General features: G+C 43.2%; 1 protein-coding gene across 6 annotated transcripts in view; it reads right to left on the bottom strand.

Moving 5' to 3' along the window:
• Nucleotides 1-12376, bottom strand: part of LOC105465547 (establishment of sister chromatid cohesion N-acetyltransferase 1) — a 76348-nt gene that overhangs the window by 51469 nt on the left and 12503 nt on the right. For all 6 annotated transcript variants that reach the window (XR_011617043.1, XM_071085573.1, XM_071085572.1 and 3 more), the window contains exon 2: nt 9996-10124. The gene's annotated coding sequence lies outside the window, so the exon portion shown is untranslated. The remainder of the gene's footprint in view (nt 1-9995; nt 10125-12376) is intronic.

Genomic DNA, 12376 nt, shown 5'->3' with positions numbered 1-12376 from the left:
GAGAAGATCTATTTATACCCCAAGACTCAGGAATTGGCAGTATCAGACTCCATAGAGATGGGGATAAAAATGGGACTCAAAAGGCCAGGCACGGTGGCTAACACCTGTAATCCTAGAGGCCAAGGCAGGTGGATCACGAGGTCAGGAGTTCAAGACCAGCCTGGCCAAGACGGTGAAACTCTACTAAAAATACAAAAATTAGCCAGGCGTGGTGGTGGGTGCCTGTAATCCCAGCTACTTGGGAGGCTGAAGCAGGAGAATCACCTGAACCCGGAGGCGGAGGTTGCAGTGAGCTGAGATCGTGCCACTGCACTCCAGCCTGGGCGACAGAGCAAGACTCTTGTCTCAAAAAAAACAAGAAAATGGGACTCAAAAAAGCAGATAGGGCTGGGCACAGTGGCTCACGCCTGTAATCCCAGCAATTTGGGAGGTCGAGGCAGGCGAATCACTTGTGGCCAGGAGCTCAAGACTAGCCTGGCCAACACAGTGAAACCCTATCTCTACTAAAAATACAAAAAAATTAGCTGGGCGTAGTGCTGCATGCCTGTGATACCAGTTGCTCAGGAGGCTGAGGCAGGAGAATCACTTGAACCTGGGAGGCAGAGTCTGCAGTGAACTCAGATTGTGCCATTGCACTCCACCCTGGACAACAAGAGACTCCGTCTTTAAAAAAAAAAAAAAAAAAAAAAACAAAACAAAAAAACAGGCTAGGCGTGGTGGCTCACACCTGTAATCCCAGCACTTTGGGAGGCTGAGGCAGGTAGATCACAAGGTCAGGAGGTCAAGACCATCCTGGCTAACACGGTGAACCCCGTCTCTACTAAAAATACAAAAACTTAGCTTGGCGTGGTGGCATGCGCCTGTAGTACCAGCTACTGGGGAGGCTGAGGCAGGAGAATTGCTTGAATCTGGGAGGCGGAGCTTGCAGTGCGCCGAGATCGAACCACTGCACTCTAGCCTGGGCGACAGAGCTAGACTCCATTCCACACACAAAAAAAGAAAAAAGCAGAGAGACTCCCAGATTGCCATTCCCACTACTAGCACTCAGAAGACTAGAGGTATAAATCTCTAGGAGTGAAACAGAAGGTCTGCAGGCTCAACACAGTTGAGGATGCACAGTTGAGGATGGAAGTATCATATCGATAACAGAAGAAATAAATAGGAATATACACACCGATTGCTGAAACTCACCCTGTACATTCAAAACCCTCTTTGCCTACTCACCAAGGCTCCTAGAGGATAGCTCCTAGAGGCTCCAAGCATACACCTTCTACTAAGGAAACGGAAATATTATGTTCTGAAGATGAGTACTACCGAATTTGGCAAGCCCTAGAGAAAATACCTAAAAATACTGATAACGTCTACCTATAATCACTAAGACACAAACACAAACACACACCCTATAGTCAGGAGTCTACCCGCCACTCTACCATCCAAATACACACAATTTCCAATCACTTTTAACCATGAGCAGTTAAACAAGAATCACCACCAACACAAGAAAAACCTTCATACGAAGAAAAAACAGGAAAAAAGTAGCTTTGAAGAAAAAATTAGAGACAAAAACTAAAAATAAGCTAATTTGTCATGAAACAGATATACAAGAACAGCATACAAAAAAGAACTCTTGAAAATTAAAAACACTATAGAAAAAAATGAAAAAGTCAACAGACACATCAGAAGGTAAAGATAAGGAGCTCTCCTATAAAGTACATCAAAATGACTAAGATGGCACATGGGAGGAAAAAAATAGGAAAACTAGAGGACAAGCCATGAGGTCCAACAGGCCATTAACTGGACCTTTCAGGGAAGAGAAAAAAAGCACTGGGGAAAAAAAAAAATTCAAGAACTCAAGAAATTTTCCTAGACCTGAATGACATGAGTTTCCAGATTAAATGGGCCAAGATTGCCAGGTGCAGTGGCACGTCTACAATCCCAGCTACTCTGGGAAGCTGAGGCAGGAGGATCACTTGAGGCCAAGAGTTCCAGACCAGCCTGAGTAACAGAGCAAGATCTACCACAAAAAAAAAAAAAAAAAAAAAAAGAAAGAAAAGAAAAAAAATGTTTTTTTGAGACAGAGTCTTGCTTTGTTGTCCAGGATAGAATGCAGTGGCACAATTTCAGCTCACTGCAACCTCCACCTCCCGAGTTCAAGCAATTCTCGTGCCTTAGCCTCCTAAGCAGCTGGAACTACAGGCATGCACCACACCACCTGGCTACTTTCCTCTGCTTCCCACCAAGATGGAGTCTCACTCTGTTGCCCCAGCTGGAGTGCAGTGGCACAATCTCGGCTTACTACAACCTCCACCTCCTGGGTTCAAGTGATTCTCCTGCCTCAGCCTCCTGAGTAGCTGGGATTACAGGCACGTGCCTGCCACCACGACTGGCTAATTTTTCTGTATTTTTAGTAGAGATCAGGTTTTGCCATGTTGGCCAGGCTGGTCCCGAACTCCTGACCTCATGATCTGCCTGCCTCAGCCTCCCAAAGTGCTGCAATTACAGGCATGAGCCACTGCGCCTGGCCTTTTTTGTATTTTTAGTAGAGATGGAGTTTCACCATGTTGGCCAAGCTGGTCCCAAACTCCTGACTTCAAGTGATCCACCCACTTTGGCCTCCCAAACTGCTAGGATTACAGGCATGAGCCACTGTACCTGGCCAAAAAAATGTTCCAATAAGCTGAGCATGGTAGCACATGCCTACAGACAGGCCCAGCTACTCAGGAGGCTGAGGCAGGAGGATGACATGAGCTCTGGAGTCTGAGGCTGCGGTGAACTATGATCATGCCACTGCACTCCAGACTGAGTGACAAAGACACCATCTCTTTAAAAAAACAAAAACAAAAAAATGGGGCCAGGCATAGTGGCTCACGCCTGTAATCCCAGCACTTTGGGAGGCCAAGGCAGGTGAATCATGAAGTCAGGAGTTCAAGACCAGCCTGGCCAACATGGTGAAACCCTGTCTCTACTAAAAATACAAAAAAATTAGCTGAGCATGGAGGCAGGCACCTGTAATCCCAGCTACTCGGGAGGCTGAGGCAGCATGGAGGCAGGCACCTGTAATCCCAGCTACTCGGGAGGCTGAGGCAGGAAAATTGCTTGAACCAAGGAGGCAGAGGTTGCAGTGAGCTGAGATCATGCCACTCAATGTACTCCAGCCTGGGAAACAGAGTGAGATTCTGACACACACACACACACACACACACACACACACACACACACACACACACAAAGCAGGGAGGGGACCTAAGAGTACCTAGAACAACGGATGAAAAAAATTTATTTATTTATTTTTTATTTTATTTTATTTTTTGAGATGGAGTCTCGCTCTGTTGCTCAGGCTGGAGTGCAGTGGCGCAATCTTGGCTCACCGCAACCTCTGTCTCCCGGGGTCAAGCAATTCTCCTGCCTTAGCCTCCTGAGTAGCTGGGATTACAGGCATGTGCCACCACACCTGGCTAATGTTTTTTGTATTTTTAGTAAAGATGGGGTTTCAGTGTATTGGTCAGGCTGGTCTCGAACTCCTGACCTCAGGTAATCCAACTGCCTCGGCTTCCCAAAGTGCTGGGATTACAGGCATGAGTCACCACGCCCAGCCCAAAAAAATTTTTTTCAGTCTTTCTATGTTTCTGCTGGCAATGAGGAAAAAAACTTTTTAATTTTTAAAAAACCTATCATAAGGATAAAAAGATGGCTCTCAAATTTCTAGAGGGGGAAGAATCCTGACCACTCTGTAGATGATTAAGATCAGAATTACAACAAACCTTCCACAGCAACACTGGAAGCAAGATAATGGGAAAATTATTCAAAATGCTGAAGAAAAATTATGTCCCAAGTAGAATTCAATGCCCAATTAAGTGTGGAGTCTAGATAATTTTCAGATATGCAGGGTGTCAAAAAATTTAACTCCCAAACATATTCCTCTGGGGTCTACAAGAGAATGTGCACCAAAAAAAAAAAAGTGTTAAAACAAAAAAAAAAGGAGGGAGTTCAGAAACCAAACAAAAAAAAGAGACTGCACGTGTGTAGTTACTGAAGTTTATATGAATAAATATAAGTATAAATAAGTTAAAGGAATTTTTTAAAAAGAATTACTATTGGCCAGGCGTGGTGGCTCATACCTGTAATCCCAGCACCTTGGGAGGCCAAGGCAGGCGGATCACCTGAGGTCAGGAGTTCGAGACTAGCCTGACCAACATGGAGGAAACCCATCTCTACTAAAAATACAAAATTAGCTGGGCATGGTGGCGCATACCTGTAATCCCAGCTACTCGGGAGGCTGAGGCAGAAGAATCTCCTGAACCCAGGAGGCGGAGGTTGCGGTAAGCTGAGATCGTGCCATTGCACTCCAGCCTGGGCAACAAGAGCGAAACTCCATCTCAAAAAAAAAAAAAAAAAGAATTACTTTCTGTGAGTAATTTTTTACTCACGCCCAGCTAATTTTTTGTATTTTAGTAGAGACAGGGTTTCACGGTGTTGCCCAGGCTGGTCTCGACCTCCTGAGCTCAGGTAATCTGCCTGCCTCAGCCTCCCAAAAAAAAGTGCTAGGATTACAGGCATGAGCCACCACACCCGGCCAAGAATCATTATTGATAATACAGATATACAGTCACTCTTGATTGTCTACTCATGCCAATAAAAGGAATGACCTGGCAGTTAATGAACTGAGGATATTTTCAAATATATTTTTCAGGTTTCAGAATGCATAAACCAAAATCAAGTATCATGCTTTATGGAATTGCACAAGTCTTCCATTAAATTCAGCAAGCAAAACTCTAACTATCTAAACAATAAGATGAAATACATAATAGAAAATACCACATGCCATTTATAGCAATACACAGACATGCACAAACGTACACAGACATGCACAAACGTACACAAGCACACACAAAAATCAACTTAAAAAATAACATGGTAGGCCGGGCGCAGTGGCTCACGCCTGTAATCCCAGCACTTTGGGAGGCCAAGGCGGGCTGGTCACAAGGTCAGGAGATCAACACCATCCTGGCTAACATGGTGAAACCCAGCAACTACTAAAAATACAAAAAAATTAGCTGGGCGTGGTGGCGGGCACCTGTAGTCCCAGCTGCTAGGGAGGCTGAGGCAGTGAGGCAGGAGAGTGACGTCAACCCAGGAGGTGGAGCTTGCAGTGAGCCGAGATCGCGCCACTGCACTCCAGCCTGGGCGACAGAGCGAGAATCCGTCTCAAAAAACAAAAAAAGGGAGATTTACACTGATATTAAAATACACTTAGCTGTAATATTTAACAGTTTAGTTCCAACATACCAATTTGTAGAGATTAACAGAACAAAACAGATTCTAAAAACAGGCCTGAAATACAAAATTAGCTGGGCATGGTGGTGGGCGCCTGTAATGCCAGATACTCATGAGGCTGAGGCAGGAGAATTGCTTGAACCCAGGAGGCAGAGGTTGCAGTGAGGTGAGATGGCACCATTGCACTCCAGCCTGGGCGACAGAGCAAGACTCCATCTCAAAAAACAAATAAATAAAATAAAAATAAAAACAAAAATAAAAATAAAAATAGGCCCTAATCCATCAGGGAATTTAGTACATATAAAGGTGGTATTCATTTCATTCATTTCAAATTAATGAAAAAAGATTACTCAACAACTGCTGTTAGCTGGGCACACACACCTGTAATAACAGCTACTCCAGAGATGAGGCAGGAGGATAGCTTGAGCCCAGGAGTTTGACACCATCATGGTCAACATAGCAAGATTCCATCTCAAAGAAAAATTTATTAATCAGAGTTTGAGACCAGACTGGGCAACACAGTGAGATCTCATCTATACTTCAAAAAAAACAAAAAAAAATCAGCGAGGCGTGGTGTGTACCTGTAGTCCCAGCTACTCAGGAAGATGAGATGGATGGATCGCTTGAGCCTGGGAGATCAAGGCTTCAGTGAGCCGTGATTACGCCACTACACTCCAGCCTGGGCAAGAGAGACCCCATCTCCAATAAATAAATTAATTAGTTAATTAATTGGTGTTAGAAAAACTGGGTAACCATCTAGGTAACCTATCCTAGTTTATGAATAAGAAAATGTTCAAGAAAAATGTTTTAATCATTAAAATAAAAACATTAAAACACAGATTAAAGTATGGGAAATCTTTTTTTCGCTCTTGTTGCCCAAGCTGGAGTGCAATGGTGCAATCTTGGCTCACAGCATCCTCCACTTTCTGGGTTCAAGCGATTCTCCCGCCTCAGCCTCCCAAGTAGCTAGGATTACAGGTGCGCACAACCACATACGGGTAATTTTTTGTATTTTTAGTAGAAATGGGGTTTCACCATGTTAGCCAGGCTGGTCTCGAACTCCTGGCCTCAGGTGATATTTCCACCTCAGCCTCCCAAAGTGCTTACATTACAGGCATGAGCCACCTTGTCTGGCCAGGAAATCCTTAAATATTTGTTTTCACAGTGAGAAAGGCCTTTTAAGCCTTGTCACAAAATTCAGAAGCCAAGTTTGAAGGGCAAAACTGAGGAAAAATACTGGCAAGAAATAGCAAAAGCTAATAAACAAAATATATTTACAGGGAAATAACTACAAATGGCTGGTATAATAGATAACAAGATAATAATACAAATTAAAACCAACACAAAATATCATTTTTCACCTATCAGACTAGCCAAAGATCAAGAAGTTTAACAATATACTCTTGGTAAATGTTTGTGTCAGGTACCTTACATTACTAAAAGTGATTCAATGTCTATGCAGGGCAATCCACCCATCAAAATTATAAATGCTAATTTTCAAACAGTTTCATTTCAGACCTGGCGCAATGGCTCACACCTGTAATCTCAGCACTTTGGGAGGCCAAGGCAGGCAGATCACCTGAGGTCGGGAGTTCAAGACCAGCCTGACCAACAAGGAGAAACCCCATCTCTCCTAAAAATACACAAAATTAGCCAGGCATGGAGGTGCATGCCTGTAATCCCACTACTTGGGAGGCTGAGGAAGGAGAATCGCTTGAAGCCAGGAGGCAGAGATTGCGGTGAGCCAAGATCCCAAGATCGCACTGTTGCACTCCAGCCTGGGCAAAAAGAGCGAAATTCTGTCTCAAAAAAACAAAAACAGTTTCATTTCCAGGATTTTATAATTAGTTATACTTGCACAAGTGCACAAGACACATGCAGCTACAAAACTCATTGCAACAATGTTTCAACAAAGATTGAAATCCCTCTCCCAACAAACAACTATCACTCTAACACTGTTTATAGAATTGATGATACATTTGTACAACAGAATACCATGCAATCACATCAAGGTAGAGCTGAGATTCAAATCAATTCCAGGCAAAATTCCTACAGGCTTTTCTTTTTAATAGATCTCTAGGTCCAATTTTTATTTTTATTTTTATTTAGAGACGGGGTTTCTCTCTGTCACCCAGGCTAGGGTGCAGTGGTGTAATCATAACTCACAGCAGCCTCAAACTTCTGGGCTCAAGTGATCCTTCTACCTCAGCCTCCCAAGTAGCTAAGACTACAGGCATGCACCACTACACCTGGCTCCCACAGGCTTTTTATACAGAAATCGACAGCCTGATTTTAAAATGTGTATGAAAATGCAAACTATGTACAATAATCAAAACATTTTTTAAAAAGAGCAGAACTGAAATACTAACACTATCCAATTTCAGGATTTACTATACAGCTACAAAAATCAACACAGTATAACAATCACAAGACACAGAGATCAACAAAACAGAAGAGAGAATCCAGAAACAGACTACACATGTATGGTCAGTTAATTTTCAACAAAAGTGCCAAGACAAGCCAAAGAGGGAAAGAAAGCCTTTTCTTTTCTTTTTTTTGCGGGGGGATGGAATCTCCCTCTGTCGCCCAGGCTGGAGTGAAGTGGCACCATCTTGACTCACTGCACCTCCGCCTCCTGGGTTCAAGCGATTCTCCTGCTTCAGCCTCCTGAGTAACTGGGATTACAAGCGCACGCCACCACGCCTGGCTAATTTTTGTATTTTTAGTAGAGACAGGGTTTCACCATGTTGGTCAGGCTGGTCTTGAACTCCTGACCTCATGATCGGCCCACCTCGGCCTCCAAAAGTGCTGGGATTACAGGCATGAGCCACTGCACCTGGCCCCAGAAAGTCTTTTCAACAGATGGTGCTGAAACTATTAGATATCTAAATAGACAAAAGAGGTTGGGCACAGTGGCTCACTCCTATAATCCCAGTATTTTGGGAGGCCGATGCAGGCGGATCACCGGAGGTCAGGAGTTTGAGACTAGCCTGGCCAACATGGTGAAACCTTGTCTCTACTAAAAACACACACAAAAATTAGCCAGGTGTGGCGGTGGGCATCTGTAATCCCAGCTACTCAGGAGCCTGAGGCAGGAGAATTGCTTGAACCCAGGAGGCGTTAAGTTGCAGGGAGCCGAGATGGCACTACTGCATTCTAGCCTGGGCAAACGAGCAAGACTCCATCTCAAAGCAAACAACAAAACAAATACACAAAAGAAAATGAACAGTTTTATGCACAATAACCAAAATGTGAAAACAACCCAAAAGTCAGGTGGATGGATAAACAAAATCAACAGAAACCATTCAACAATTAGTAGAAACAGCCAGGCACAGTGGCTCATGCCTGTAATCCCAGCAGTTTGGGGGGGCCAAGGTGGGCAAGTCCCCTGAGGTCAGGAGTTCGAGACCAGCCTAGCCAACATAGCGAAACCCTGTCTCTACAAATACACAAAACTTAGTGGGCGGGCACCTGTAATCCCAGCTACTCAGGAGGTTGAAGCAGGAGAATTGATTGAACCCAAGAGGCGGAGGTTGCAGTGAGCCGAAATCATGCCACTGTACTCCAGCCTGGGTGACAGAGTGAGACTCTGTCTCAAAAACAACAACAAAATCAACAGAAACAAACTACTAATAGTAAACAATATGGATGAACCTTGCAATCATTCTGAATGAAAAAGCTAGACACAAAAGAGTACCTACTGTATGATTCCACTTTTCATGAAACTCTGTCTTATAAAGGCACTAATAAAAAAGAAAAAAAAAATTCTAGGCCAGGCAGGGTGGCTCACACTGTAATCCCAGCACTTTGCGGGGGCCAAGGCAGGCAGATCATGTGAGGTCAGGGGCCTGAGACTAGCCTGGGCAACATGGTGAAACCCCATCTCTACTAAAAATACAAAAATTAGCCAGGCGTGGTAGCGAATGCCTGTAATCCCAGCTATTCAGGAGGCTGAGGCAGGAGAACCGCTTGAACCCAGGAGGCAGAGGTTACGGTGAGCCGAGATCATGCCACTGCACTCCAGGCTGGGCAACAGAGCGAGACTCTGTCTAAAAAAAAAAAAAAGAAAGAAAAGAAATTCTAGAGAAAGCAAACTAATCTACAGTGACAAAAAGCAGCTCAGTCATTGCCTGGGATCCAGAGTGGAGAGAGAGAGATTAACTTTTGGAGGTGACAGAAATGTTCTATCTTGACTGTAGTGGTGATTCCATGAATATTTAAATCTGTCAAAAACTACCAAATTGTAATTTTAAGAGACTGCAGTTTATTATATATAAATTATGCTTTAATAAAGCTGTCCAACAAATAGAGATATAAATTATATGAACTTATGACTAAGAAACATTATTAAACCAAAAAAGCAAAGTGCAGAAGAGAGAATATAGCATGTCTCCCTTTATGTAAAGAGAGAAATGGGAGATGGTGGAAGGAAGAAAATATACAGAATCATATGCCTGTTTATGCATAAAACATATCTGGAAGGAGACACCAACTAATAATAGTGATGATGTTTAAACAAGAGAATTACTAGACCAAGTGCCAGGAGTATGAGAAAAGCTTACTTTTCACTATATACCCACTGAAATGTTTTATCATGTAGACATACAACCTTGTTGAAAAATAAAAATGTAAGTTAAAATTCTCTGAAAATATAAAGTATATTTGGCACACTGATCAATCATCTTGGAAGATACTAAATCATAAAATCATATGCCACTTACCTTAAAGAAATAGTATATCACCTTTTTCTTCAAGTTGATTGATGGATGATGCTTCTAATGAATGGTACTTCTTATCACTTCCTGTATGTTTAATCTTTAAAAAAAAAAAACTCTATAGCCAAAGACAATCTGTTGAAAAAAAAAATACAAAAATATCACTATTAATTGATACATTAAAACAACTTAGACGAAGCTAGACTAAAAAATGGCCGAGTCAGGTGCAGTGGCTCACCCCTGTAATTGCAGCACTTTGGTAGGTGGAGGTGGAAGGATCACTTGAGCCCAGGAGTTTGAGACCAGCCTGGGCAACATGATGAAACTCTGTCTCTTCAAAAAATACAAAAATTAGCCTGGTGTGGTGGCACATCTGTAGTCCCAGCTACTTCAGAGGCTGAGGTGGGAGTATCACCTGAACCCAAGGAGACAGAGGCTGGCAGTGAGCTGTGATCCAGTCTGGGTGACACAGTGAGACCCCCATCTCAACAACAACAACAACAAAAAAACCTGTGATGATTTTTCACTATTATATGCAAAACATTACACAACTGCTGTAATCCCAGCACTTTGGGAGGCTGAGGCGAGTGGATCACGAGGTCAGGAGTTCAAGACCAGCCTGGCAAAGATGGTGAAACCCCGTCTCTACTAAAAAATACAAAAAATTAGCTGGGTGTGGTGGCAGGTGCCTGTAATTCCAGCTACTCATGAGGCTGAGGCAGAGAACTGCTTGAACCCGGGAGGCAGAGGTTGCAGTGAGCCAAGATCGCGCCACTGCACTCCAACCTGGGCAACAGAGCCAGACTCCGTATCAGAAAAAAAAAAAAAGAAAGAGAGAGAGAGACTATGTCTCTCTATGTTGCCCAGGCACGTCTCAAACTCCTGTCCCCAAATGATCATCCCATCTCAGCCTCCTGGGGAGCTGGGACCACGGGCGCATGCCACTTAACCGGACTAATTTTTTTATTTTTTGTAGAGATGGGGTCTCCGTGTGTTGCCCAAGCTGGTCTCAAACCCCCCGGGCTCAAGCCATTCTCCCACCTTGGCCTCCCAAAATGCTAGGATTACAGGTGTTTGAACCACTGAGCGCAGCCTAAAAGAATTTTTTTTTTTTTTTTTTTTTGAGACGGAGTCTCGCTCTGCCGCCCAGGCTGGAGTGCAGTGGCCGGATCTCGGCTCACTGCAAGCTCCACATCCCGGGTTCACGCCATTCTCCTGCCTCAGCCTCCCGAGTATCTGGGACTACAGGCGCCCACCACCTCGCCCGGCTAGTTTTTTGTATTTTTTAGTAGAGACGGGGTTTCACCGTGTCAGCCAGGATGGTCTCGATCTCCTGACCTCATGATCCGCCCGTCTCGGCCTCCCAAAGTGGTGGGATTACAGGCTTGAGCCACCGCGCCCGGCCAAAAGAATATTTTTTATTGATACATAACGATTGTATCTATTTCTGTGGTATATGTGACATTTTGATGCAGACATACAACCATGTAATAATCAAATCATGGTAACTGGGATAATTCATCACCTCAAACACTTATTACTTGTATTAGGAACATTTCAAATCCCTTCTAGTTATTTTGAAATATGCAATAAATTATTAACTACAGTCACCCTAGTGAGCTACCAAGCACTAGAACTTATTCCTTCTAACTGTATTTTTATAACCATTAACCACCTTCTCTCCATCCTCTCCTCCCCACACCCTTCTTAAGCCTCTGGTAACCACTATGCTAACTCTCTACCTCCATGGGATCAACTTTTTTGGGGCTCCCACATACGAACGAGAATATGCAGTAAATCTTTCCATGCCTGGCTATTTCACTCAACATAATGTCTTCCAGTGTTATCCATGTTGCTGCAGACAACAAGATTTCATATTTTTATGGCTGAATAATATTCCATTCCATACCACATTTTCTTTATCCATTCATCTGCTGATTAACACTTACTTACTTAGGTTGATTCCATGTCTTGCCTATTGTGACGAGTGCCGCAATGAACATGGGAATGCAGGTATCTCTTCTATATACTGATTTACTAAAATAATTATTTTCTTAATTTCCTTTTTTGATGGTTCACCACAGTATACACAAAACTAATTTTTGTACACTGATCTTGTGTCCTGTAACACTGTTAAATTTAATTAGTTCTAATAGGTTTTTTTGTGTAAATTTCTTAGGATTTCCTACATGTAAGATCATGTCATCTGCAAAGAGAGAGAGTTTTACTGCTTCCTTTCCAAACTGGATGCCTTTTATTTCTTTTCCTTTTGCCAATCTACCCTGGCTAGAACCTCCAGTGGAAATCTCCTCCTTTCAACTGTTGAAAGAAGTGGCAAGAGCAGGTATCTTCATCTTATTCCTAAGTTTAGTGGGAAAGCGTTCAGT

The sequence above is a fragment of the Macaca nemestrina genome, chromosome 19 (genome assembly GCF_043159975.1).
Source record: "Macaca nemestrina isolate mMacNem1 chromosome 19, mMacNem.hap1, whole genome shotgun sequence".
Classification (NCBI taxonomy): domain Eukaryota; kingdom Metazoa; phylum Chordata; class Mammalia; order Primates; family Cercopithecidae; genus Macaca; species Macaca nemestrina.
Note: the sequence above shows the minus strand (reverse complement) of the source record. Positions and strands in the feature narration are given on the sequence as shown.